The sequence below is a fragment of the Mesocricetus auratus genome, unplaced genomic scaffold, assembly GCF_017639785.1.
Source record: "Mesocricetus auratus isolate SY011 unplaced genomic scaffold, BCM_Maur_2.0 Super-Scaffold_100009, whole genome shotgun sequence".
In the NCBI taxonomy this organism is placed as follows: domain Eukaryota; kingdom Metazoa; phylum Chordata; class Mammalia; order Rodentia; family Cricetidae; genus Mesocricetus; species Mesocricetus auratus.
In genome coordinates this window covers 17169674-17195721 of record NW_024429193.1, presented here as the reverse complement: position 1 = coordinate 17195721, position 26048 = coordinate 17169674, and the positions used below count along the sequence as shown (strand labels likewise).

The 26048-nt window shown below is 37.9% G+C and overlaps 1 protein-coding gene and 1 pseudogene across 4 annotated transcripts in view; one reads left to right on the top strand and one right to left on the bottom strand.

Annotated features, from left to right (window-relative positions):
- Positions 1 to 26048, bottom strand: part of Bmpr1b (bone morphogenetic protein receptor type 1B) — a 311257-nt gene that overhangs the window by 99146 nt on the left and 186063 nt on the right. The gene's annotated exons all lie outside the window — the stretch shown is intronic.
- Positions 11049 to 13526, top strand: LOC101835353 (annotated as a pseudogene).

The following is a 26048-nucleotide window of genomic DNA, read 5'->3' as shown; positions in this document are numbered from 1 at the left end:
AGAAATATAAAACAGGTGCACAATGCAAGCATCCACTGAGGACAAATCATAAAGAATTTTATTTTGAGACAATTCTTTGGTATGTATAATTTTACCATTTATTAAATATTAAAGCAAAATTGGATACTAATGAGATAAATGTGCTTGAATATATTTGCATAAGAAATTAAATATTGGTTGAGTACTTCATATTAAAGGATACTGAGTCAACAATTTCAATGTTTTCCAGATTTGGTTACTATTTTAACTATATTTGTTGATGCTGAGTTCCACTGTTGAAGGTATGCTTAGTGCCCCTGCCTCCATGATAGCATACATAGTGCTGTGTGCTCATGTGCACACGTGTCTATGAGCACATGGTCTGCTTCCCTTTCAGCGAAGTCACAAGAAACAACAATGGTGGACTCTCAGAGAAGTACCTTGAAATGACTACACGTTTGATTTTGAACTTATTTTGATTCTTGCACACACTCAAAAACCTTTTACTGTTACCATGTTTCATGACCCCTACATTCAGTTACATCACCATTTATGTGTTTGAGACCTGAGACCCAGTTAAAGAAGCGGGCACAGCTTGCAAGTCTTTCTTGCAGGCAGATAGTAAAAAAGGATTCATACCACATCATTCTTGGTCACGTAAACTAACAGAAGTTTCAAGACATATACTATTTTAACATCACTTGAATGAAGTTTTAGTTAAAAATCTTAATTATAATAGTCTTTTTTCTAATCTCAAATTTCAGGAATTACATTAATGTGATGAACTCTTGCTATGTGAATTTGTAATTGTCATAGAAATATAAGCATTTTTCCCATCATGCAGCATAACAAATACTATGGAGTAGGCATATTATAGAAACTTTTTAAAGAAGTCACATACAGGGTTGGAGAATCTCAGTGGTTAAACAGTTACTACCCATCCCAAGAACCCAAGCAGGCATCCCAGCATCCACTTCAGGCTGCTCACAACCAAAACTCCAGCCCCAGCGTATCCAACCCCTTCCTCCTGCCTCTGCAAGCACTATACACATCTACAGAGGCCCACATGAGACACACAGGCATAAACACCATTAAGAATAAACCTTCAAAGAAGAAGTAACGTGTTAAAAAGCAAAGGTCACATAGAATTCAATTTCACATTTTATATCTCTAAAATTCAGCAGGGAGAAAAGTCTGTGCAAAATGATTTCAAATGCCCTCCACGATCATTCAAATAGAAGCACACACTCATAGCACTCACTATAAGAATTATTAATAGAGTCAAGTTGTTACTTATTTACTATGTTCAGAAAAACCCCTGATTTGGAACATTCACCTAGCTCTGGTGCCCCAAAGACATATTCTAAAAGCTGATACTGTGCCTTGTGTCCAAATGGGGGCTTTTCATATTTTCTTTCCCATTAAACAAAGTGTTCCTTTAAAAACATATGGCCCTGTGCTCGCAAAGAAGTTTCAATCAGCATCTATTTTTAAACACAGGTTTCCTTGTAAAATGCACCCAGCCCCAGAGCTGAATGAGCCTCCGTGTTCCTGTGAACAAAGCCTCTTGCCATCCAAGCTCTCGGTGCCCCTAGTCAGGCCCATGTCTGATTTCTTCTCTCCCAGGGATAAAACATGAAAACGCACTAAGCTGTTTTCTGACACATTACCCTTCATTACCTAGCAAGTTAGTTTCAGAAATATATACATATGTGAGAGAAGCCCTTCCCATCACTCATACAGGTCCTTTAAAATAGCATGCTTTGCCAAAGGCACCTGAGAAGGGGCCCAGCTGAAGGACAAACATCTGTGACTTTTTGAGCCAAGACTCACAGTAGGAATGGGGTTCATTCTACAATCTCACATATTATAGACTCAAAATATTTTTATAATCACTAATGGACATGTCATATATACCGTATGCAAGCAATCCTATGCACTTCAGTTTTTTTGTTACAACTTTTATAGCGTTTCTGTCCATTACATTAGTTGCCAGGTTTAAACTCCTCTTAAAAGCTCCTAACATCTAGCTACTTCACAGCAATCCAATAATGTAAAGCCTCATAAAACATCCAAAGGCCTGCAACAGGACACACCACCGCCATTTAGACTCTACTCTTCCCAAGCCAAGGCAGTACTCTGCTTCCTCCCATTGTGTATATAAATGTAGTGGAAAATGAAAAAAATCCTATAAAGAATTTGCAACCGCTATTTCCATGATATTTGAGAATTTTCCTTTCCATGATTCACTTTTTCATATGAAAATACAACTCCTGAGGAAAAAAATAGTATAGGAATGTGTTCTTTTTAATGACTCCACAGGCCAACATGTGCTCACACATGACATTCTCTTCGTGGACAGCAGTTCTTCAGGGAGTGTTTTCTCAACCCAGAGATCATGAGCAAGATGGTGTTTTATCAGAAGGGAGCATCGCCTGGAGAGGTCTCTCTCTCCCAGCATCTTTGGATAATTTTTAGAAAGAGGACTGTATTTAGCTCTCCTTCACTCCATCAGCAGATTTCAAAAAAGCTGCTTCTCAACCAGTAAGAATAAAAAAAAAGTCTTCAGACAATGTCAAATATCCCATGGATGGCAAATCTACTCCTGGACTTGAAACCACAGAGTTGGGTAATGGATTTTCACTCTAATTATAAATGTAAATCAATACATACCAAGAGTTTTTGCTTAATTTCAAACATCATCACATTCAATTATCACATAATAAACTGCAAAGGGTATGGTGTCTAAGTTTACATAAGGTTTCCTTATCAATTAAAAAATTATTGAAGGACCAAAAGTAGAAATAACTATTTTTGATTTACAAAAAAATATACTACCCAATTAAAATGTTAATCTTTCTTGTTTGAGAAAGACTTGTTTTGGGTTTAGTCTGGCTCTAAAGCAGTAAGCACGGGAAGTTTGATCTGGGAAGTGAATGCAAACCAAGTCTTGTAAATGGGTCCTCGGGCGATTTCCTATTGCAGCTCCTGTTTGTTTACATTGGAATTCATATAAATGGAGTGTTATTTCCTTTCTACTAAGTTTCAAGGTATTAACAGCCAAGGAGGGTTTTTGTTTTTGTTTTGTTGTTGTAATTCCTCGCCCTTTTCTCTCATTCGACACAAATAAATAATGTATTGTATGGGTCATACTTTTATGAAGTTACCAACCTACCTTGAAAACTTAATAATCTCTATCTCCATTCAATAAGAATCATTTATCTAGTCATTTCACAGCTCAATCCTGAAAATTCTTGAGTAAAGCAGTCCCATTTATTTTGACCTCCTGCCTAGGTATTTCCTTCCAGAGAAAACATTTCTCTAATATTTTCACCCATTAAGGACTCTTAGGTTTAGACAACTCTATTAACAAAAATTCTCATTTGCACTGGGGTGGGGGGTTCAACTTTAGCAAATATATTTTCATTCTCTGGGTAAGATGAAGTTGTCTTTGTTTTAAACAAACACAAATTCACTTGCAAACATAGGAGTTAGTATCTGCATTGGCCAAAAAGAAAGAAAAAAAGAAAAAAAGGCTGACTTTGCATGCAGTGCGTAGCAGGGTCTGGGAGTTGCAAAACTGCCCTTGACCAGTGAACTTCCAGTGGGAAAAAAAAAAACAGTAGGAAGTTCATGCACCCCAACTGCACATTTCATTACAACTAAACAAGATTACACAGGTCTTGCTGACAAGGATTATCAACATAGAATGGGGCCACCTGCCTCTTGCTATTCTATTAATTAGTATAGAGCCTCAGGTGCTAGTTAACAAGCAGCCACACAAAGCACCAGCTAACAGGACACCAGCTGAATCTGAAGATTAACTCTTGGGTTCAGGAATGCATTTCTAACCTCGACTACATGCATTTTTCTGTGCAACCCACAGCTGCCCCATAGGCTGGCTTCTTTTGTGCAGCTTTGATACACATATGCTCTGTATCATTAGGAGGGCGTTTCAGCTGCACGTAATAGCTTTGCATTATAAATTAGAAGTCTTGTGTGGTTAACATGTGTTCTAGGGAACAACTAGAGTATTGTGTGGTTAGTGCTAACTAGTGCCCTTCCCTGGCTACTAAACAGAATTTTATGGGCTTAGGAACACACTTTTTAAGAAGTGAATAAATGGCTTCATTTTTTTCTTGCAACTATTAACAGTCACTTTTAAATCTGACCATTCAATCTTTTTAGAAATTAGTTTTGAAAGCAATGTTAAGTGCTACTACACAATCCCTAGTTATATCCACTCTGATATAATTCTAGTCTCAGATGATAAGCTCTTAAGAAACACTAAGAATGTAGATTAATGTCAAAATCACAATGTGAAGCTCCTAACATTGCTATGTGCACAAAACTTTCTTATATTATTTAATAATTTATTTCCTATTTCATCAGCAGGTTTCACTTTCATACTATCATACAATTTAATAAATGGGAATTGATTTTTATTGAAAAGATAGTATTTTAACCAAAATTTAGAAAGGGACCTGGGAAGAGTAGAGGGGGTAAAGAGGAAGGGAGTTGGTCATGGGGGAACAGGAAGTTGAGGGGTGGGGGTAAAATAGGGGGAAGAGGGAATCATAGGATCGAAGACAGATCAGGCACCAGAGTGACCTCGAGTGATCTAAAGGTATAACATCAATTGGCAAGCTAAGCAATAGTGGAAGGACCACCTCGAATGCCCATTCCTGATAATGAACTTGATGTCTATAACTATCCGGGAGCCTTCATCCTGGGACTGATGGAAGCAGAGGCAAACACACAACTAAGCACTGAACTGAACCCAAGGAACCCAGTGACAGAGAGAGAGGAGTGATGAGCAAATTGGCAAGGAATGGGCTGGCAAAACCAGCAGAGACGGCTGATCTGAACAGGGGAGTGCTCTTGGACCCCAGACCGACAGTGGGGAGGCCAGAATGGGACTGATCTGGACCCCCCAAATGTGAGTGTCAGTGAGAAGGCCTGGGCAACCTATGGGGCTCTGAGCTGTGGATCAGTGTCTATCCCTGGTATACAATCTGTCTTCATGTGCCTATGGCACAAAGAGAGATGCTCTCTCAGCCTGGACTCTTAGGGGAGTGCCTTGACCCTACCAAGAGTGAAATGATAGACTCTAGACATCCCCTATGTGGAGGGATTTGGCAATAGGGTGGGAGGGAGGGTGGAAGGGGAGTGCGGGAGGAGGGGAGGGAGAGGGAACTGGGATTGACATGTGAAACAAGCTATTTAAAATTAAAATAAAAAATGATTAAAAAAAAAAAAAAAAAGAAAAGATAGTATTTTAACCAAAATTTAGAAAGGAGTTCTCCCTATAAGGAGGCATCACCCACTTTTCAGGAGAGTGGTATTTTTGTGTCAGTATAAGAGCATTAACTGTACACAGCAGCACAGGCATGCCACAGCAACACTATGTGCAAATCTTGATGCATATGATATAGAACTTTGATGCTAGAAGAAAAATTATCCCTGGGCCATCTCAAGACCACAGTTGCCCACATGAGTTATAGCATGCACTCTGAAAACTGGGAATAACAAACTTAAATAATGGCTAAAAGGTTTAGACTACATGTTTTAAGGATATTTTAAAGAGCGCAATGAAACTCAGGTGTAAAATAGATTCATATGACTCAAGACCCCTCCAAAATGGCCTGTGATTGAAAGCAACTTAGTTTACTTGCTAATAAAATGCCCTCTAAGCAAGAATCTGATGGTTGGGGTGGGGGGCAGCCAAGAACTTGAATTTTTAATAATCACAGTTGATGAGTCTAATACAGCACAGATTCTATCTCACCCACACCAATTAGTTATGGGCAAACATAGTCTCTATATTGACGTATACATTTTAGAGATAATGACTCTAACCCACTTTGATTAGCAACTAACTAGCAACTACCAGGTCCATGGAATCAGGACTATTCCACTCCAGACACCACCATTTTTCCATTCGAAGGCTCTATTCAGGCCTGAGCCTAGATTCTCTTATCAAAGAACCAAAGCACACAATAATAGCCCAAAACATGTCAAGGAAACCTCATTGGTGGCCATCTTAGAAACATCCATGTAAAAGAGGAGTTTCTTGTAGCTCAATAGGAAGGAAGATACAGGGCACCCGGGCATGATCCTGAACTCCCAGCAGTAACTTCTCCCAGCAGTAACTTCTCCCAGCATCCACTCCAGTCTAACTGGGAACTGACCTTTCTACTTCACTTCCCTTTGAGACACTCAGCACTTAACAGTTTGCTATTGCCAGGGAGAAGAAACGCCGTGGTGAAGACCAAAGTGAACCCTTGCCCAATGCTTCTTTGCATATCTTTGGGTATGTGTGTGTGCATAAGGAGTTTGGGGAAGGACACAGAGATGATCACTCAGTCTCCTGGGGGACAAAACAAAGACCAACTTGGCATAGGAAATAAATGAGAAGTGCTTCTTACAGATTTATTAAATGATTTTAGATGAGGCCAAAGGAGAAACATGGGAAATAAATCCTTTTTCCTACTCATTTTGAGTCTCACCAAAACCAGTAGAACTCCCAAGAATAAAGCACAGTCCTCAGTGGATAATGGTAATTGTTTTGAATCTCCACTACCGTTGGTTATTTGCTAAAAAAAAATGTTTTACTTGTATTCTTCTATTGTGGGCAAGACTGTATACGTGTCATCAAAAGAAGATAAATATTTTGGTAAGCATTTTAATAGTGCTGTGTTAGTTCAATCTGTCTAACTTCCAAATGTTTTAAATATGGTCTCTCATTCTCCACTGCACCCTTGCCACAGAACTCAGGAAAGGTTAAGGGCAAGAGTACATCCAGAAACTACTTTGAGAAGAGAGCATCTCTCTCTCTCTCTCTCTCTCTCTCTCTCTCTCTCTCTCTCTCTCTCTCTCTCTCTCTCTCTCTGTCTCTCTCTCTCTCATGTGTATAATTATACACATTAAAATCCTTCATATATATCTACTTATCCCACCCCCCTTTTACATTAAGAAAGGAAGAAAGAAAAAAATTATACTAACTCAAACAGGTAATAATTTCCAGCCAAAGGGACAGGTGGAAGAAAAAAATTCATTTTACCCTACAAAACATCAATTTGAGGAGAAGTGTCTCATAGCACAGCAAAGCTTGTACATTCAGTATGCTTTTTTTGTTGTTTTGTTTTGTTTTTGTTTTATGAGACAGGGTTTCTCTGTATTGTTTTGGAGGCTGTCAGTCCAGCCCGGCCTTGACCTCACAGAGATCCGCCTGCCTCTGCCTCCAGGGTGCTGGGATTAAAGGCGTGTGCCACCACCGCCCAGCTCAGTATGCTTTATAAGGTTGTGTGAGTTTAAGTAATGAATGAACCCCAACTCCCACAGATAGACAGTGGTAATAGGAACAGTATTTTAACAGAGTGTCAGGTGGTATGGATATTTCCCCAAACACTACTCCAAAATTGAACAAGTGCTAGTTTTAGGATGCAGCACACCAGTGAGTATTTACAATCTGTTACATCGCAATCCTGTCAAGCTATCTACACTTTGAATGGATCTGTGATCTGCACCTACTGTTGTAATGTCACGGTTTGATCATTTGAAAGATATCAGCTCCTGAGTCAAGAGCTTCCAAGCAGGAACATATTTCCTTATACAACAGAAAAAATGCCACAACAGATAATGCCAGTATCGATAGCGTCAAAACGATTTTAAATATCTGAGCATTCTTCAAGGTCCTTATAACTGTTGTATGCATCCAAAGATGTATATTTTAAACCTCACATTTTTTTAACAGCACAAATACTGCCACTAAGTTTTCTTTCGTATTATGTGCATATCTAGCTCATTTTCAGAAAATATCTACACAACATCAAAGTATGAATTATCATAGTTTACCAGTCATTTTCAACTTAATGTGTTCTTTGAGAAGGAACTAGTTTAGTAAGAATTTACTGAGTAAAAGCACTGTTCTTTAATGAGTAACAGGAAGACAATGCCTACTTCAACTTCATCACCCGGATATTAAAAGGGCACATGACAATAAATTGAATATTTATTATTTTATCAAGGACATTTTCGGTTAAAAGTGCAGTCTGACATTTTTTATTTCTGTTTTTATTAAACAGCAGAATACAAGGCATACAATGTGGCTTGGTGCCATGACTTTGGTCAATGCTGACATGCCAGTACTGGAACTCAACTACAAAAGCAAGTAATAAAAGAATGAAAAATTAAATTATCATAGAGATTATTACAAAAAGTCTCTAAGCTAAAAGAAAATCCCCAAAACATTTTGAGAGACCTTAACTGGTACAGGTACCATATTCCAGAAGAATTCTGGCTGCTTTTGTTTTAATATTAATTGGATTTTGACATAAAATTGGCATAAATCCATCAACTTAAATAAATGAATTTTAAAAATTATTTCTTAAACCATGTTGACTGAATTCCAGAAAGTTTATCTTTCTCAAATTAATTAGTCCTTAATAGCTTTGAGTCTAAATATTTTGACTAGAATAAACCACCTGTAAAATAACCTAGCTTCTGAATTTGTAGACAACTTAATATTTAATGAATCAACAGATGTTTATACTAATTATAGAATTTAAAGTATGAGGCAATATATCATTGATTTAGGAATGAAATCATCAATATGCTTAGTACTTACTTGTATCCTCAATTGTTGCAGAATTATTTACTAATTCTTTAAACAAAGATTTACTATTTACAACTTGCCAGGCATCACTCTGAGGTTCAGACATACTGTAAAAATCAAGACACTCCCTGCCTAATTAATTCATCACCATAGTATTCTAACAACACAAACCTAGCAGCAGAATTCTCAAAACACTACACCAATTATCCATTACTTGTCAAATATGTCACCTGGATCTGGTAGGACATCTCTACCTGAACCTTAAGTATCTGATATGGTATTTAAGGCTGAAGTCAAGGACAATAGTTTTCACAAAGGCAGAAAGTTAACCACTCACATGAAGTAGAGAGTACAAGAAAAGTTAATTTTACAACATAAAATGAACTCAATGTACATCTCAACTTGGATGCAGAGTAAAGACTCCAAACCGAATCTATTTCATTACTTCTTTCTCTTTTCTTATTCCTCCTATTTCTCATACCAAGTGTACCACTCTAGGAGTGAGCAGCCTCTAATCTCTCCTTCCCATCTTCAAGAACACTGTGTGCCCCTATAAAAGGAGTGTGTAAGCCCTGAGAACCAGGGCAGTCTAAGTACCTGTTTCCTCAAGCAACTGAGCCTTTGCATAGCATAGGGAGCTGGCCTGGAAGGCTTCTCTGCATGGGGTGGGCTCTCATCTGTGACGCCTATTCATGTGGGTCTCTCAGTACTCACCCGCACCTGTAAGTCAGCCAAGGAAGCAAATGTCCATGTTTTCTCAAAGGCAAATCAGATAAAAACGATTTTATCCAAAACAAAATCAGCTGGAGGAAATACACTGGGAATTGGCCTCTCGGGGCTCAATAAAAAAATTAACTATGAAAACAAAAGTCTTCTTTTACATAATTGACCTGGATGTTCGATGTTTCGGGGGGAAAATAACCTTTAAAATTTGCAGTTACTAAGCCTGTGTCTCTACCTTGTGTGTCCTCCTAACTCACTTTGAGCACCACACAAAGTTTTGTTTATTTGACAACATTCCATAATTTAGCATGAGACAAAGACTTTTTTTTAAAAGTCATTAATTTTGAGTATACTCAAACATTACTTTTAAGATCTTTCAAATTATTTTAAAATACCTCCTAAGTGCTCTGTCAAAACCACTGTCTTCTTCTGCCTGAAAAGCACCTATTTCTTTCCATAGGAGAAAGGGTTACTAACCTCAACCATGTTAATTATTAAGAAACTCCTCACAGAGATTTCAGTCCTTCCTCCAAGTAGTATTTCATTATAGCATTTTTGTACAAATACTTATAACCCTGTCTGAGTTATAAAAGTCTATATTTAAGATATAGTAAATGAAAGACAGATGTGTAAAACACTGGGTTCACAATGAAGTTGTAAATACTGCTAGCACTATAAATTTTGTGATTAAATTTAGTCTATTTATGCAAAAGGGTATTTACACAGCTGGCAATGCACAAAAAAATCTCTGTCACCATGCCAATATTAATTCCAAATCAATATTAATTATAAGCAGCACAGGTACTGTTTCATCAAAGTTCATAAATGCTAGGAGGAAGGAATATGCATGCTTAGGATGAAAACTGACTCGCTCAAATGCACGCCAAGTCATTGTCTCCTGAATTAACCTCATGGTGTCTTACTGATAAAATTCATAACTTATTCACATGTGAACATGGAAAATTACTACCTCACTTTCTCACTTTGCCTCCCTGACAATCCTAAAGTTTGGGGTACTTTGTGCATTCTGACACAGACTTCTCTCATTGATTGCTTAGTTCAACTGTCAAAAATACTCCAGGGAACAGATATCCAAACCTTGTCATTGGATTACATATGTTAACTCAATGTATTAAGAAGAAAAACAGTAATGTTTTAAAAATATACTTCAGTAGTTAATAGACTGGATTATATGAGGCTTGTCTTAGGATGAAGAATCAATACATTAATTTCATGGCTAACTGATACTTCTCATTTTTCTGACTTATCTATGAAATATTTTTATCACTATCCTATGCATAAAAGATGAGGCAGAGCAACAAAATTGTGACCCATCATCCCTTCTCCTTGGCAACCTTAATGTGGCCTTTCAGGGTAGCAATATCTCCAGTTAAGATCATAATGTGGAATCTAAAGAGATGACTCAGTGGTTAAAAGTACTGGCTGCTCTTCCAGAAGACTTGGGTTCAATACCCAGCACCCACATGGCAGATCACAGCTCTCTGTAACTCCAGTTCTAGGGCTTTCAACACCCTTTTACAAACACACACAGGCAAAACCTGATGCATGTAAAATAAAATAAATACTTTTTAAAAAGTTGAATAAAAGAATAAAGTCATAATGTGGCCAGTTGCTTAAAAACTGACCAATGAAATGGAAGGAAAGTTGAGTTCAGAAACATCTTACTGCTGTTTGATAGGCTGGTGGGGAGGAACGACAGGAAGAGACCATGTCCCTGGTGTCTGTGAACAGCTGTGTAAGCCCTGACCTCCACGCTTGTCTCTGTGAAGGAAACAAGCTTCTATTTTATCCTATGGTCACTCCCACTTTGTGCTATCTAAATGTAAATTCCTACATATCAGGATATGCATTTGCATGATATAAAAAGTCAAAACCATACACTACGTCCCAATCTTTCATGGCAGCGACCCGAACATTCCAAATGTAATTTGATCTGTGTGGACATCAGAAATCCTTTTGGGACAAGCCTTGCTTAGCTACTATCAAACACTGAGGAGAATTATTTAAAATAAAACCTAGGCAGGTCACACCAATGCTCTGGAGTAAAGGGTGACTGAAGCCTGGTTTCCTAACAATATTCTTCCCAATTACTGGAGCTTCAAGAGCTAATCTAAGAAACAAGACAAACAAAACTTCATACAAATCAAGCTACTTCCCAAGAAGCAGGGGCTCCTAACTCCACTTCCTTTGCAATTCAACCAGTCCTGCTTTTTTTGGTTTTGTTTGTTTGTTTGTTTGTTTGGCTTTTCATTATGAATGATTTCAAGTACAAAGGACATCAAAACATTAAAAGGAACCCAAACCAGACTGTTTGAGGGCACTTGAGTACACACCAGTTACATTATTACATATGAATAAACACATGTTTTACTTGTTAAAAAGGCAGTCTAGACAGGCTTTAATGAGCTACAGCCACACCCCCATGAGGCCACTTCAGTCAAAGATGGAAGGCAGAAAACATGGTGACTGCACCAGCTACAGCTCTTCAGTAGAGCAAGCTTACCCTGTGCAAACGCACTCAGTTATGTTTGTATACTGGCAAGTCATCCATCACTGCACTTCTGAAAACAGTCCATCATCAAGTGACCATGACTGGAGCACACTTGCTGACAGAGAAATCTGTGTTTTATCAATATAACAATACTTAGCAAAGTGAGCTTGGGTCCATTATGGCATCCAGGCTTAGCGCAAACTCACAATTTATTGGAAAGGTGACAACTGTTCTGGCCACTGTCTAGAAAAGCAAGTTAGTTGTGGTATCTTACATCAATAATCTCATCACTCAGATGCCCATGCACTAACACTACCCTGTAGCTAACTAGTGGGCAATCAGACTTATTTCAGGCTAGATGAGCCATCTAAAATAATTCAAGTCTGACCCAAGAAACAGCTCTTAACTATGTAGCACAACCGATCATGTAAGACTTCAGGGTGTATGGCATAGGTGTGTTGAGTGAAGCCTTTTCCTTGCCAGCCGCTTTGGTTTTTCCCCATCAGTTGCCTGGGCTCTGCCACATTGTAGTCCCCAAATAACACACAAGATGCTGTATTAATTATGAAGCTGTTGGCCTTGCTTGTTTCTTATTGGCTAGCTCTGACTTAAGTATTTACTCCATAATTGTTAATCTAAGTATTTCTCTTACCAGAGAAAGGAGTCCAGACTTCTTACCTCTATGGCAGCTACATGACTCCCTGTGTTTCTCCTCCCCAGAGTCCTCCTTGAATCCCAGTCCCACCTATCTTGCTTCCCTATTGGCCAACAGTGCTTTATTGACATATAGAAGGACTTCCCCATTATCTCCTCTTTTCTGTCTAAATAAAAAGAAAGGTTTTAACTTTAACATAGTCAAATTATATATAACAGAACAGTTATCAAGTAAGAACATAGTTATAATATTTTGTCCGTTAACATTTAGTAAGATTTAAAGAAAGTATCATCTATCCTATCTTTGTGGGTCTAAAGTCTTATATGTAGCTTATCTTTTATCATAACTAAGGAAAACTATGATTATAACTATTTGTCTTTAATTCTATCAAAGACCACAGCAGGATAATATATAAACACTAGGATTGACAGAGACATAGGTGCATTAAAAAAAAAAAAAAGAGGTGTTCAGGTAAAAATTGGTTAATATTTAGCTTCAATATTCGGGACTGAGAAGGACAAGGTTAACTGCTCTTTTTACTTTAAGTTTGGGGCCTACTGGCACGGGGACCAATGCTCCCAACTTCATAACAAACCAACTTTCAGCCAGACCATAGTGCTGTTCAACTTGTACCGGCATCCACAGAACACAGCCCAAACTGCAGATGGATCACACTGTCATGCGAGCGACGTGGAGGTACAAGAACACTATGATAACTTCTTTGAGGAGGTATTCACAGAGCTTCAGGAGAAGTATGGAGAGACTGAAGAAATGAATGTGTGTGACATCCTTGGGGATCACCTGGTGGGCAATGTCTATGTTAAGTTCCATCAGGAGGAGGATGCAGAGCTGGCTGTGGCTCAGTTCAATGACTGCTGGTTCAACGGGCAGGCAGTGCACGCCAAGCTGTCTCCTGTCACTGACTTCTGAGAGTCGTGCTGCCATCAGTATGAGATGGGGGCATGCATCCGAGGTGGTTTCTGAACTTTATGCACCTATGACCCATCTCCCGGAACCTGCGCTGGCAGCTCTATGGGTGAGAATCCAGGCATAGATCATCCCCAAGATCCCATACAGGCCACTGTCCCCTAGAAAGGAACCTACGCTGCTCCGCAGACCACCAGCATGGTCGCTTCTGAGACTGGTGCTCTTGGACATCAGCCAAGGGCAGGGATGGTTCCTGCCCAGGACCCCTTCTCAGAGCCCTCTTCACATTCCAGCTCCATCGTCTCCAGGCTTCAGAGCATCATAAAATAATCTATACAACAGAGGAACTTCCTCCCCCCCCCCATCCCTCCCCTAATAAAGCTTAGGAAGTTTGTCTTTAAAAAAAAAGAGGAAGGGGGGGAAGGGAAGAAAGGAGCAGAGAGGATGAGATTGAGTTTCTCTGAATAACTAATTATTATCATACAGGCTGAAGCAACAAATGAATTGCATAGATTTTTTACAGTTAATTTTCAAGGTGCAAATAAAGAACTTTCAAAAGAGAATTTGCTCTTGAGGAAGGTCGAGACAGACTTGGCAAGTTGCACCTAGTGACAGGACTAGAGATTCAGACACTGATGTTTCTTTGTGCAAACTTGATAAATATCCAGGTAACCCCTCTAATATATCAACCTTACTGGTAAATAGGACCAGAAAAGAGGTACAACTAGAAGACAGGATTCTATTACCAGTAACACATTAGTGCCTAAGCAACATACTGGAGATCCTCAAAGCAAAAGCTAGTTCCTGCAGGAAAAATATGTTTCCCTTTTTCACTTTGAAGAAACTGTGCATGAGCATAATGGAAGAGCGATGGGTACTGGACAAGAGCCGCATGGCTCTTAGTTCACAAGGTTATCAACAGCAGCAGGAAAACCCTGAGCATCTTGGTGGGATGCAATGACTCTAAATGTCATCACCTCCCAGCTTAGGGAACATGCCTGGGAGCAGGAAGGCACTAAGGATGAGGGGTATTAAAGCACCACAGTAAGGAGTCAGGGTCAACAGAAGGAGTCTGGGAGAAGGCCAGTGCTGACTCTGGGCATGTGGGGAGGATGACCGGGCAGCATTTGAGAAGACTCAGAGGCAGGGGGCTGCACTTAAAGAAATGAGAAAGCCCTCTGAGGATTCTCAGACAGTGTAAGGAAGAATAAATCTGAAAAGGCAGACTCAAGAGTCCTGCAGCTGAACTCATGAGAGCTGAAGAACTCAAAAAAATCTGAGTCCATGAAGAAACAAGAGCTAGAGAAGTGTGGGCACTGTGCTACCACACTTCTACAGGAACCAGGTCCGGTCATGCTAAGGAATCAATACTAAATAACAGAACAAAAAATGGATCTCACAGACAGCGAAGGGGCCAAGCTACACAAAGGTTGCAAGAATTCAGCTTACAAGCACCCCCCACAAAAGCAAGGCACATGTTAAGAAAACTTAGCTCAAAATGTTAAGACTTTTGCAGAAAGATGGAGTTAAAACATCTTTTCTTCTGTTTGCATTCAAGGCTCATTGGATTTCACGGACCAAGGGCTGGTTGGTTGGTCATGGCCTGTATGGATGAGGCATCGCAGTTGAAGCAGAGAGAATAACATCACAGATGGATGTAGCAAAGAGGGCTAAAGGGAGATCGGGATTTTGATAGAGTTTACAAGTTTACACACATCTCACTATCTGTAATTCACCACCACAGAGGGTGAGGGCTTCACGACTTTGTTTGTACTGCCCCGTGTTCCTTATAATCTCTTTGCTTACATACTAGCACCGCTTATGCAGATATTAAAGGAAGTATTAGGTCCACCTCACATTCCATTAAAATCTCTATGTGATAACTCTTTGACTCTCACCGAGTAGACTCCCACTAAATGGCCCACTCTGTACAGGTGTTTTCCAATAGAATCTTGACATTCTTTTCTCAGTTTGCAGAAACAGTATAAGGTAACAAATCAGAACTTTCTTAATGATTTGCATTGCCTACTCATTATTATACTATATATCTCAACGTAATTTTAGAACTAACCAGTCAGGGCAAAGCACATGGGTTTTTTGTCCTTCATTATCTCTTGTACTGTAACTTTCTCATGCATGAAATTCATACACATTCTGACTTCAAAGTATTTGGGTCAGCAAGTTCAAGAGAAATGCTTGATGTTAAAATGATTTTACAATTGCAAACCTTTCAAAGAAGCCACAACTTATAACCATCTTGAATTATTTATTCCAAATAGAGGACCAAAGCAATCATGGAAAAATCAACAAATCATTTCTTTATTTTAATCTGTATTTCTTCCATACCTAAGTTGTTTTCAAAAATTGGCAAAAGGCTAATGAACTGGATGAAGAAATGAAATTCATTTTTCCTGTCATTTCCTGTCTCACATAATTTCAAACATAGTTCATATAGTTCCTGGAAAGCAGAACAGGGAAGAGGTTAAACTGTATACAGGGAACCTCATATCTGAATAACCAAATACATCTATATTTATATTGGTGTATTTTAAAAACGTGATGCAGTATGAGTGAGATGCCATTAATATAAAAGGCCAATAGGATCTAAATGAAACTTTTAAATAGCAAAATCTCTGGATAGACGATGAGGATTTAAACTATCTCAAAAACACAGAATTCAGCAAGAACAAGCTTTCATGAGCAGTTTTTGTCTGGCTGCACAAACATTTTCCACAAAAGTGGAAAAGTACTGAATAAAATTAAATAGTCTACCTAAATTGAGATTTTTTTCATCCTGTGGTAACTATAGACAAGGCCTTGTCCTTCTTGTAGAGACCAGAGACGGGATGTCTGGTCTGAGCATGTGCCTCATCTGGAAGCCTTGGCTTCTCAGAATTTTAGCATGTATAGAAGAAGGAAAGTTGACCATGTATATAAAAAAACTCATATATGTATGGTATCTAGAGTCAGAAAGAAGTGGATTTCTCTCTTACTGCATCTCCTTGCCAAGCTGTCTAATCTTAAGCACTTCTATTTACTCATCTTTAGCAGAGAGTAAAGCCTTTCTATATAATTAATACTTATATGTGTGTTAAATGACACAATTATCCTATATAAAAACATGTTGGGCATTATGCTGAAAAAGCCACTCTCAATTATAAAATGAAAGAGTAGATGGCAGCAACTGTGCTTTAACCCTTCCATGATAAAAGCTCGTCTGCCTTCCAGATATTTAACAACCAATGTTAAAATCAAGAATATTTTCTTTAAATTGCTTAAAAGTGAAAGATATGGAAAAAGTTAAACTTAACAGAACAAAATCAGGGAACTAGAGATATGACTGTTGGTTGAGTGCTTGCCAGGAATGCACAGAGCCTTGGGGTCTAACCCTAACATAGTAAAGACCATCAGGGCAGCGTATGCTGATAGTCCCAGCATACAGGAAGTGAAGGCAGGGGAAGCACACATGTCAGACCATCATTACTAAAGGGCGGCTTAGGACAAAAGAAAGAAAAGAAAAAAGAGAAAACCCGTTTTAATTAAAAATTATTTTTAAATAAGTCAGTAACAATTTGGTATCATAGATACCCTACAAAGCAACAAACATTCAAACCTAAGAGCAAACCCACTGGAAAGAAAGAAGAAGAAATAGTGAGGAATAAGAATAATCTGAGGGTGGGAAGAATGAAGGCAGGGAGGAGGAGGATTAAGAGCACGCACTGTCCAGCTGGTACGCGATTCCAAGACAGTCACCAGTGTGTCCCAAATCCCAGCGTGCAAGCAAATGCCGAACATAGAAATATGTCAGTAACAAAGCAAAAAGAGAAGCGTACAATTAACCATCTCTGTGTTCAACGTGCATTAGGAAGTATTTGTAAATCATTGTTTAATCTCACACTAGGTTTCTGGCTATTGGCATCGATTACCACCAGTAGTATAGTTATCAAACAGAAAAAAGTCTGACAGGGAGTAACTTAATAAAAGCTAGCCAAAATTTTTAATTGATTTACCATCTCACCAAATGCTCATAGTTTTCAGAAACTAAAATCATGTCCTTTCGACTGGATGAACATGCTGCAAACATCTTCAAATGCACCACAGAGACAGTTGCCCCCACATGTGTGAGATTTACATTGCCTTTGGAACCTGACACAGACTGCAACAGCACAGGAAAAAAGGGCATTCAAATTAAATACGTCTTCCAGAAACAATTCCAAAGGCCCACATGCGGGGTCTTCCAAACGCTTCACAACATTGGGCTTACAGGCACAAACTAAATAGTAGCTATTATTCATGAATAATTTCTCACAGAGATAATTCTTCTGTAAAGTCTGCTTTAATATAAGCACTATGCATATATCCTCTAGTCTACAGTATTTTCTAGAGCCATGCCAAGTTGGGTCTAATACACCCACTCTAAATGCAATACAGATTGAAAGTAGCACGAAGGTCTTAAACTGCACTACAGGGTCATGAAGCAAAGACGACTTCACAAAGGAAGTGGAAATGGGTAATGATTCAACAGAGACGCAAGAACCCTTGACTAATAAAGTCCTTGTGGGCTCCAGTGTCTGTGAATAAATTCATTGTTACTATTTCTGGATATAAAAGAGCTTCCCATGCTTCAGTGGAGATGAAGAACATTTTAATTATCTCTGAAAATAAAGATATTCCAGGAGATATTTTTTTATTTCAAAACAGAGAAGTTGAATTTTTTAATGTAATGAAGAGCGTATGAATGCAGTTGCTAAGAAAGGGTCTCCAAAGACGAGGTAGACTCGGGATTATCTGGTTTCATCTAAAAATTACCTACTGTATTTGTAAAAGAGAAATACACCTTCTTCAGAAAGCACAAATAGATACATAGTAAAGAAAAATTGTAAGTACTAATAAGCCCCTTAAATTCAAAGTCAATGGTAATGAAGATACAAATCAAAGTGTAACTTTTGTGATACAAATACAGATTTTAAGAAGAATTGCAAGTACCTTCAGGAAGGAATTTTTTAATTCAAACCCAGAACAAGAGGTTGCAATGCAATGGATGCTGCGTGTTTACTCGAAGGCCATGAAACTTTCTTCAGTAATAGGGGAGGGTAAGGGAAGGAGATCACCTTGGTTCCAGTAAAGGAAGAATCAGAACAGAACGCATAGTCACAGGCTGAACTTGGACTTCGCCTTCAGTTATTCATGAATTAATTTCTGCATGGCTAACTTGTAATGCCAACACCAGGAGACAGAGATAACAGGACAGCAACGTCAGGGCCCAGGCTACGCAGGGAAACCCTTGATAGTAAGAGCCTATTGCTGAAGACACCATTTGCTTGGATCCTAGAACACAGTAAAATCAAGCAGGGTCTGATCTTAACGCTTTATCTCCTAATGATTAGGTTTCACCCTGCTTGAAGGTGATACACAGGCTATCAGGAGAGAAAAGCAGTCATCAGGGCCACACCAAATCCAGTAGATTCTGTGAGACAAGTTCCACAGACTTCAAAAGAAGGAGAGCTACTGCATAAAAGTCAAGTCTTGATATGGTTCCTAAATAAGGATCTGAGGATGTAAGAACATATAAATTTTATATTGTTTTCCCCTTCTATGATATAAAAATTCAGAGCTTAACATTTATTTAATAGAGTTCTGATAAACTGATAGAGCAGCGACTACCTGCTGTTCAATCAGAAGTCCAAGGTTCTGAATTTATTTTGGCTGTCATCTAAGTATAAACTTAAAGGGATTCTCATCAGACCAAAGACATCTCTATCCAGTCTGTACCTGAATGTCTCTAGATGGAAGAAAAATACACATGCTTCTAACCAAACCTGTGGTTTTTGCTAGGACTGGAAGGTATGAGTGTATTACAGATACAAAATATCTGTTTTTCTACAATATGGATTTCAGTACAGATTGGTAATACTAATAGGTCTAAAACTTTTATGTCTTTTTGTATAATAAAGTTCATATAGGCTTCAGAGGATCAAAATTCATAAAGCATGGATTTACTTCTCAAAGGTCAAAAGGACTCCAGACAAGTATAGCCTGTTTTGCCACCTGTGTGTTCCTAAGTTGGGATTCTCTCTCCTGGTCTTGGAATTCCTGCCCTTCCGGATTACTAAAACTATGGGGCTACAGGTATGACTATTATCCTGTACTGCAGATATTGAGTCCAATCAGAAAATACTTGGTTAGTCACATGATGCTCCTGTTACTGGGCATATCTTTCTAGGCCAGTCAGTCATCATTTCAACTTGCAAGGTCTAAGACTGGTGTGCCTTGGACCACCCCAGTTGGGTGGGGGGGTCCCTCTGATGAGGGTCCTCAAAGACTAGGTGGGTAAGTATTCAGCATCAGTATTAGGGTTAAAACCTATGGTTTGATAGGTCATACGCACTAGGAAAAAGTTACAAAACTTGCAATGACTTATTATTACAACCACAGATCAGTGAATCTCTCATCCCTCATCTGAGATGCTTCTAATTACAGTAAAAGGTGACTAACGCAGTTCCCCATACTGGCCAAGTGACAAAGGCAAAGTAACTGCAGAAGGTTCAGACCTTAAAGAAAATATAGATGCCACCTCTTCTCCAGAGACTCCAAAGCCACTGCTGAAGAGAAAGCAGAAAGAGTGTAAGAGCCTGAAGCTGTGGATAACTACAAAGAAATATGATCTTCTGGACACAGTAGGGCAGCTGCACATATGAACTCACCGAAATTGTGGCAGAATGCACAAAACCTGTGCAAGCCTAAGCCAGAACAAACCCTATCATAGACAGAGGAGCTGGGCACACAATTCCACCCAAAATTTGATTTACTGGCAGTCATTAGCTTCTGGGAGAGGGAGATATGAGTTTTCTCTAAGAGTGTAATGATGGGGGAGGTCCTTCTTTATGCTGCGGATATGTTTCTCTTATTGTTTCAGGAATACATGCTGATTGGCCATTAGCTATACAGGAAGAATAGGCGGGGCTACCAGACTAGGAATGCTGGGGAGAGGAAAAAAAGAGCCCCCTGCCAGAGAGATGCCTCGTAGCCACCGAAGGAGTAACATGCTGTAGCACCACAGGTAAGTCACAGCTTCCTGACAATACACAGTTTAATAGAAATGGGCTAATAATTAAAAGAGCTAGCCAAATAAGAAGCCTGACACTTTGACCACAAAGTTTATAATTAATATAAGCCTCTATGTGTTTATTTGGGTCCAAATGGCTACAGGACCAGACAGAGCCAAAACTCCATCTTCAAATGGTGCCCAATGTAGGGCCGGAACCTAAACCCTGAGATTAAGAGTCTCATGCTAATATACATTACATAATATACAATATGTATAATATATAAATATGTAATACAATTTAGATAAAATAAACTTAAAAATAAATTTACTTAAATATAAGCTATACAATTTACTTTAATTATGAACTACTAAATTAAATATAAATATTATTCTAAAATATTCAAATAATGTTTCACTATAGTCTCATATTCAAAAACCATATTTACAAACATACTATTATTGACATAAACAATTCTTAACTCCCTGCCATTTAAAATGTTTAAACTTCTCATGATAACCAAACTATACTTTGTTCTATTTTCTGCTAGGACTCTTTTAATTATGTTTACTTTGGTGTCAATTGTCTTCCTTTATCTGTTAAAAGGAAAGGGTCAATTCCCAAAGTTACTCCTTTCCAAAAATAACCTCAAAACCTAAATTTAGCATTGCCCCTTGTATAAGTATGTCTAGATATGCTATTTAGTCACAAGCTTAGTATTTTATATTCCCTTTGACCATTTTTTAAATGTAAAGCTTAAAAATGAGTGGTTGGTACATCAACCTCTCTACAGCAAAAGATCACATTGCCAAGAATATTTTCAACAACACAGTGGTCTTAAAAACACAAGGTTGAGTAGGTAGGGAAGAGCTGTGAGTTGGGGAAGAGTTTGGGAAACAGGTAAATATGATCAAAGCATATTGAATAAACTCTCAAATAACTAATTTAAAGAAGAAGAAAAATTCACTTTTAGTACTACTCCTGTTATTATTATTGATAATATCTACCTCCTACTACTTCCTTCTAATACCTTCTGAGACACTCTCATATCATCATTTAGTAGTCATTATTGTACTAGTAGTAGTAGTAGTTTCCAAATGGTAGCATTCAATCAATGCTGGCCATAAGTAATATGGATCTTGAGCCATCTACAAGTCAAGGGTAACCTACTGGTGACCATGGTCCCAAAGAAAGTTGTTTCTCCCTCCCTTAGCTCCAATCAACTACCTAAATACCCTCATTTAGGAATAGAGACTCAAGCTCACCTCTGTCATCCAAGCTGGAATTTTTGATTGGTTAGTCTTGTACAGGTCTTGTGCAACAACCACAGGTGCAGTGGGTTATTATGTGCCATGTCAAAGCCTTGCGCCCTATCCTCCAAATCTTACATTCTTCCTCCCTACTCTTCAACACTGTCCCTTGAGCCTCGGATGGGGGAAGTTGGCACAGATAATCCATCTGTAGGTGGGCATTCCCAGTTACCTATTCTCATAATAAGTCGACTTCGTCTCTTAAGGGACTGAAGAAAACCACTTTCTTATGGTTGTATTGTAAAGTGTTTCCCTATTGTTTTCAGAGTTTCAGGACACATGAAGTCATTTGATCCCTTTGAACTGATTTCTGTGAAGGAAGAGGGATGGGGATCTAGTTTTAGTTTCTGTATATGGGTAACCAGACTCGATTGTACCATTTACTAAAGAGACCATCTTCCCTCCACTGTATATTTTTGACATGTTTGTGAAAAATAGTGTGACCTTTGCTGATTTCTTTTTTATCTGGTTTTTGTATCCTATTGGTCTGCATGTTGGTTTCTTTGGGCCAGTGACATGTTGATTTTGTTACTAAGGCCCTATTGTATAACTTGAAATCCAATATGGTGATATCTCCAGCATTACTATTTTTGCTCAGGATTGCTTTGCTGATCCAGGGTCTTCTTGCTTTGGAAAAAAGTTTATGGATCTGTTTGTTTTCTATTTATGTGAAGAACATCATTGAGATTTTCATGAAAATTATATTTAATCTATAAATTGCTTTAGGGAAATAGTCATTTTAAAATAGAATCCATAAGCATGAGAGGTCTTTCCATCTTCTATTATCTTCTTGAAATTCATTAGTGTTTTAGAGTTTTCATTGTACAGGAAGTTTACATCTTTTGGTTAGGTTTAATCTATGGTATTTTATTTTATTGAGGCAACTGTGAATATTATTGATTTTCTGGTTTATTTCTCAGAATGTTTGTTACAGGTTATAGGAAGCATACTGACCTTTGCATGCTAATTTTCTGTCTTGCCATTTTCTTGAAGGTGTTAATAAAATTGAGACTTTTCTGGAAAAGACTTCAAGGTCTCTTATTTACAGAACTGCATCATCTGCAAATATGAGTATAGTGACTTCTTCCTTTCCTATTTATATCCTTTTTATATTACTATTCTAACTGCGACTCCAGACATTAAATTGAAAAACAAACAAAAAATTAGACATCTTTGACTTGTTCCTTACTCTATTGGAAATTCTCAATTTTTCACCATTTAGAATAATGTTGACAACAGGTTTTTATTATATAGCTGTTAATATGTTGAGATGGGTTCCGTTCATTCTCTTCAGGGCTTTCTCCTATGAAAGGACATGGGACTATGTCAAAAGACTTTTTGGATTTATTAATATAAATGCTGTCTATCCTTGAGTTCACTTAAGGGAAATGTTGCATTTGCTGATGTATGTATGTTAAACCATCCTTTCATTGTTGGGAGGAAGCCAGCTTAACCATACAGAATGATTTGTTGATGAGTTCTCGAATTCTGTTTTCAATTGTTTCACAAGGATTTTTCATGTATGTTTGTCATAGAGCTGCACCTTAAGTTTCTTTTTTGTTATTGTTGCTTTTGTGCCAAATCCTTAGCCAAACTAATCAAAGAGACAACCCAAGGTAATACAATTAGAAATAAAAAGGAATTAAAACATATACCAACATAATTTGCAAAATCTTAAGGATATACATTTCAAACTTATATTCCACAAACTTGAAAAGAGAAAATGAAATGGATGAATATCTAATTTCATATAACCTCATGACATTAAGCCAAGATGAGAACTTTTAAACAGATCTTTAACAACCAATTAAGATTAAAGCAATATATTTTTCAAAATATCTTAGTTAAAAGTACAGGTCCACATGGATTCACTTCTGAGTCTACCAGTCCCTTATAAAGAATTAACACAGTAATTCTCAAATATTTCATAAAATAGAAAAGGAATGCTAGTTAACTCATTGATGAAGGCAGAAATTTGTTGAGAATTATTTTTCTTTCAAATTTTAGATAGAATTCAGTTTGATCCAGAAAACATATTTATCTTTATTTTATTCAAAGCATCTACCTGCTGAAAATAAACAAAATCAACTTCAAAACAAAATTATAAATAATACAGTAATGCACTCCCTATTAGATTTCCTAAGCTACAACCAAGTATATAATATTCATTAGTTTTGTTTTAGGTTTACTTGTCATATTTTCATGTTGTAAGAAAAAAGTATGGTATAAATAATGCTTCACTAACAAGAAAAATAGGGAAAGCAGAAGAAAAAGTAAGGGAATGCCCATTATTTGTAATGGCCAGAACTTGGAAGCAACCTAGATGCCCCTCAACCGAAGAGTGGATAGAGAAAATACGGTACATTTACACAATGGAGTACTATTCAGCAGAAAAAACAATGGAATCCTGAAATTTGCAGGCAAATGGATGGCACTAGAAGCAACCATCCTGAGCGAGGTAACCCAGTCACAAAAAGATAAACATGGCATGTACTTTCTCATATATGGCTTTTAGACATAGCTCTGGGGAGTGCCAGCCTACAATCCCATGGCCAGAGAGTCTGGGAAACAGAACCTTCATTCAGTGGCTGATGGAAGAAGAGGCAGACTCCCACGGCTAAGCACTGAGCTGAACTCAAGAAAGCCAGTAACAGAGAGGGAGAACTGATGACCAAAGGGATTAAGACTGGGCTGGTTTAACCCCCAGAAACAGCTGACCTGACAAGGGTTAGCTCTTGAATCCCAAGCTGATGCCTGGGAATCCAGCATGGGAATGATCAAGACCCCCTGAATGTGGGTGTCAGTGAGGAGGCCTAGGTAATCTATTGGGCCTTGGGTAGTAGATCAGTATTTATCCCGGGTATGCACATGGACTTTGGACTCCCATCCAACAATATGAGATGCACTCTCACCCTGAACTCTTGGGGGAGGGTCTAGGCCCTGCCCTGGATGAAATGACAGACTATGGACATCCCCATGGAGGGCCTCACCCTCCCTGGGGAAATGAGGGGATATTGGAGGGATTGGTGGGAGGAGGGGAGGGAAACAGAGAGGGACCTAGAATTGACATGTGAAGCAACCTTGTTTCTAATTTATATTTAAATTAAAAATAATAATAAAGTAAAATCTTAAAAAAAGAAAGTAAGGGAATGCCACTCAAAGTATTTTAAGTATACTAAGGAGTAGAAAAATACGTTAGCTCATGTGAGGACAGTACTGCAATATTTGACATTCAGAAATTAAAAAAATAATATAAAGGAGTATAATACAGTATAAAACACAGAATTAAACAAATTAATTTTAAAATATAACATGTAGAATATGGAACAAGTAAATCATACAACAAAGGTCGTATAGTTTCTTTAATCTTAAGCATTTCTTTGCTTTGTGATTTAGTTTTTAATTATATACTATAAATGATGTTCTTCTAGTTGTTACTCATTTATTATGTTTCCCCATCTTTAACACAAAAGAGTTCCAATTTAAAAATTAATATATTATACTTTTCTTTTATGAATTGCATGCCATGTATAGTTATAGAAAACTATTGACTGGCGAGGCAAACTGCTAAGATAATAAAGTAAGACAACTAATTTAGGAAAAAAAAACCTTTGTGCCTCATTTTAACCACAGAGTTCTTTGACCTTTTCTCAGTGACAATGGTGGAGTTCTGTGATTTGGTCTTGCGATAATCTTTGAGATTATAATGAAACAAGCTTGCATTTCTGTCTTTACTGGATAAGGGGAAGTAGACACATGTCTACCCCATGATCAAAGAAACTTCTACTCTTCATCTCGTATCATTCAATATGCCAGAAAGATCTACAAACTTTACACCATTAAACTTTCTGAAATGGCGCCTGTTGTAATTCAAACTTACCACAGGACAGTTACATGAACAAAACACATTTAAAAGAAAATTTCAAGCTGGCTATGGTCTATTTTAAGCAATTAAAAAGTCACTACATTTTCTTATGAAAATACCAATATTGTTTTCATTCCTCAGACAGATACAAGTTAAGGTTAAGTAAACAAGGGTCATATTCAATTTCTGGAAGAGGTTTCTAAGCCTTAAATAGTAGTGAAAATGGTGGGAGAACACGCCAAGGGGTAAAAGCACCGAGAACGGGGAAAACGCAATGTTCTAAATTGTCCATGAAGCTTTGTTTGTCAGTGGTATATGAAGTAGCTCAGACAACAAGTACTTTATGTATTCTGGGTAAACAAAACAATTAAGAAATGAGATAAATTTTATTTTTATTGAATTTCAGAGCTTAAA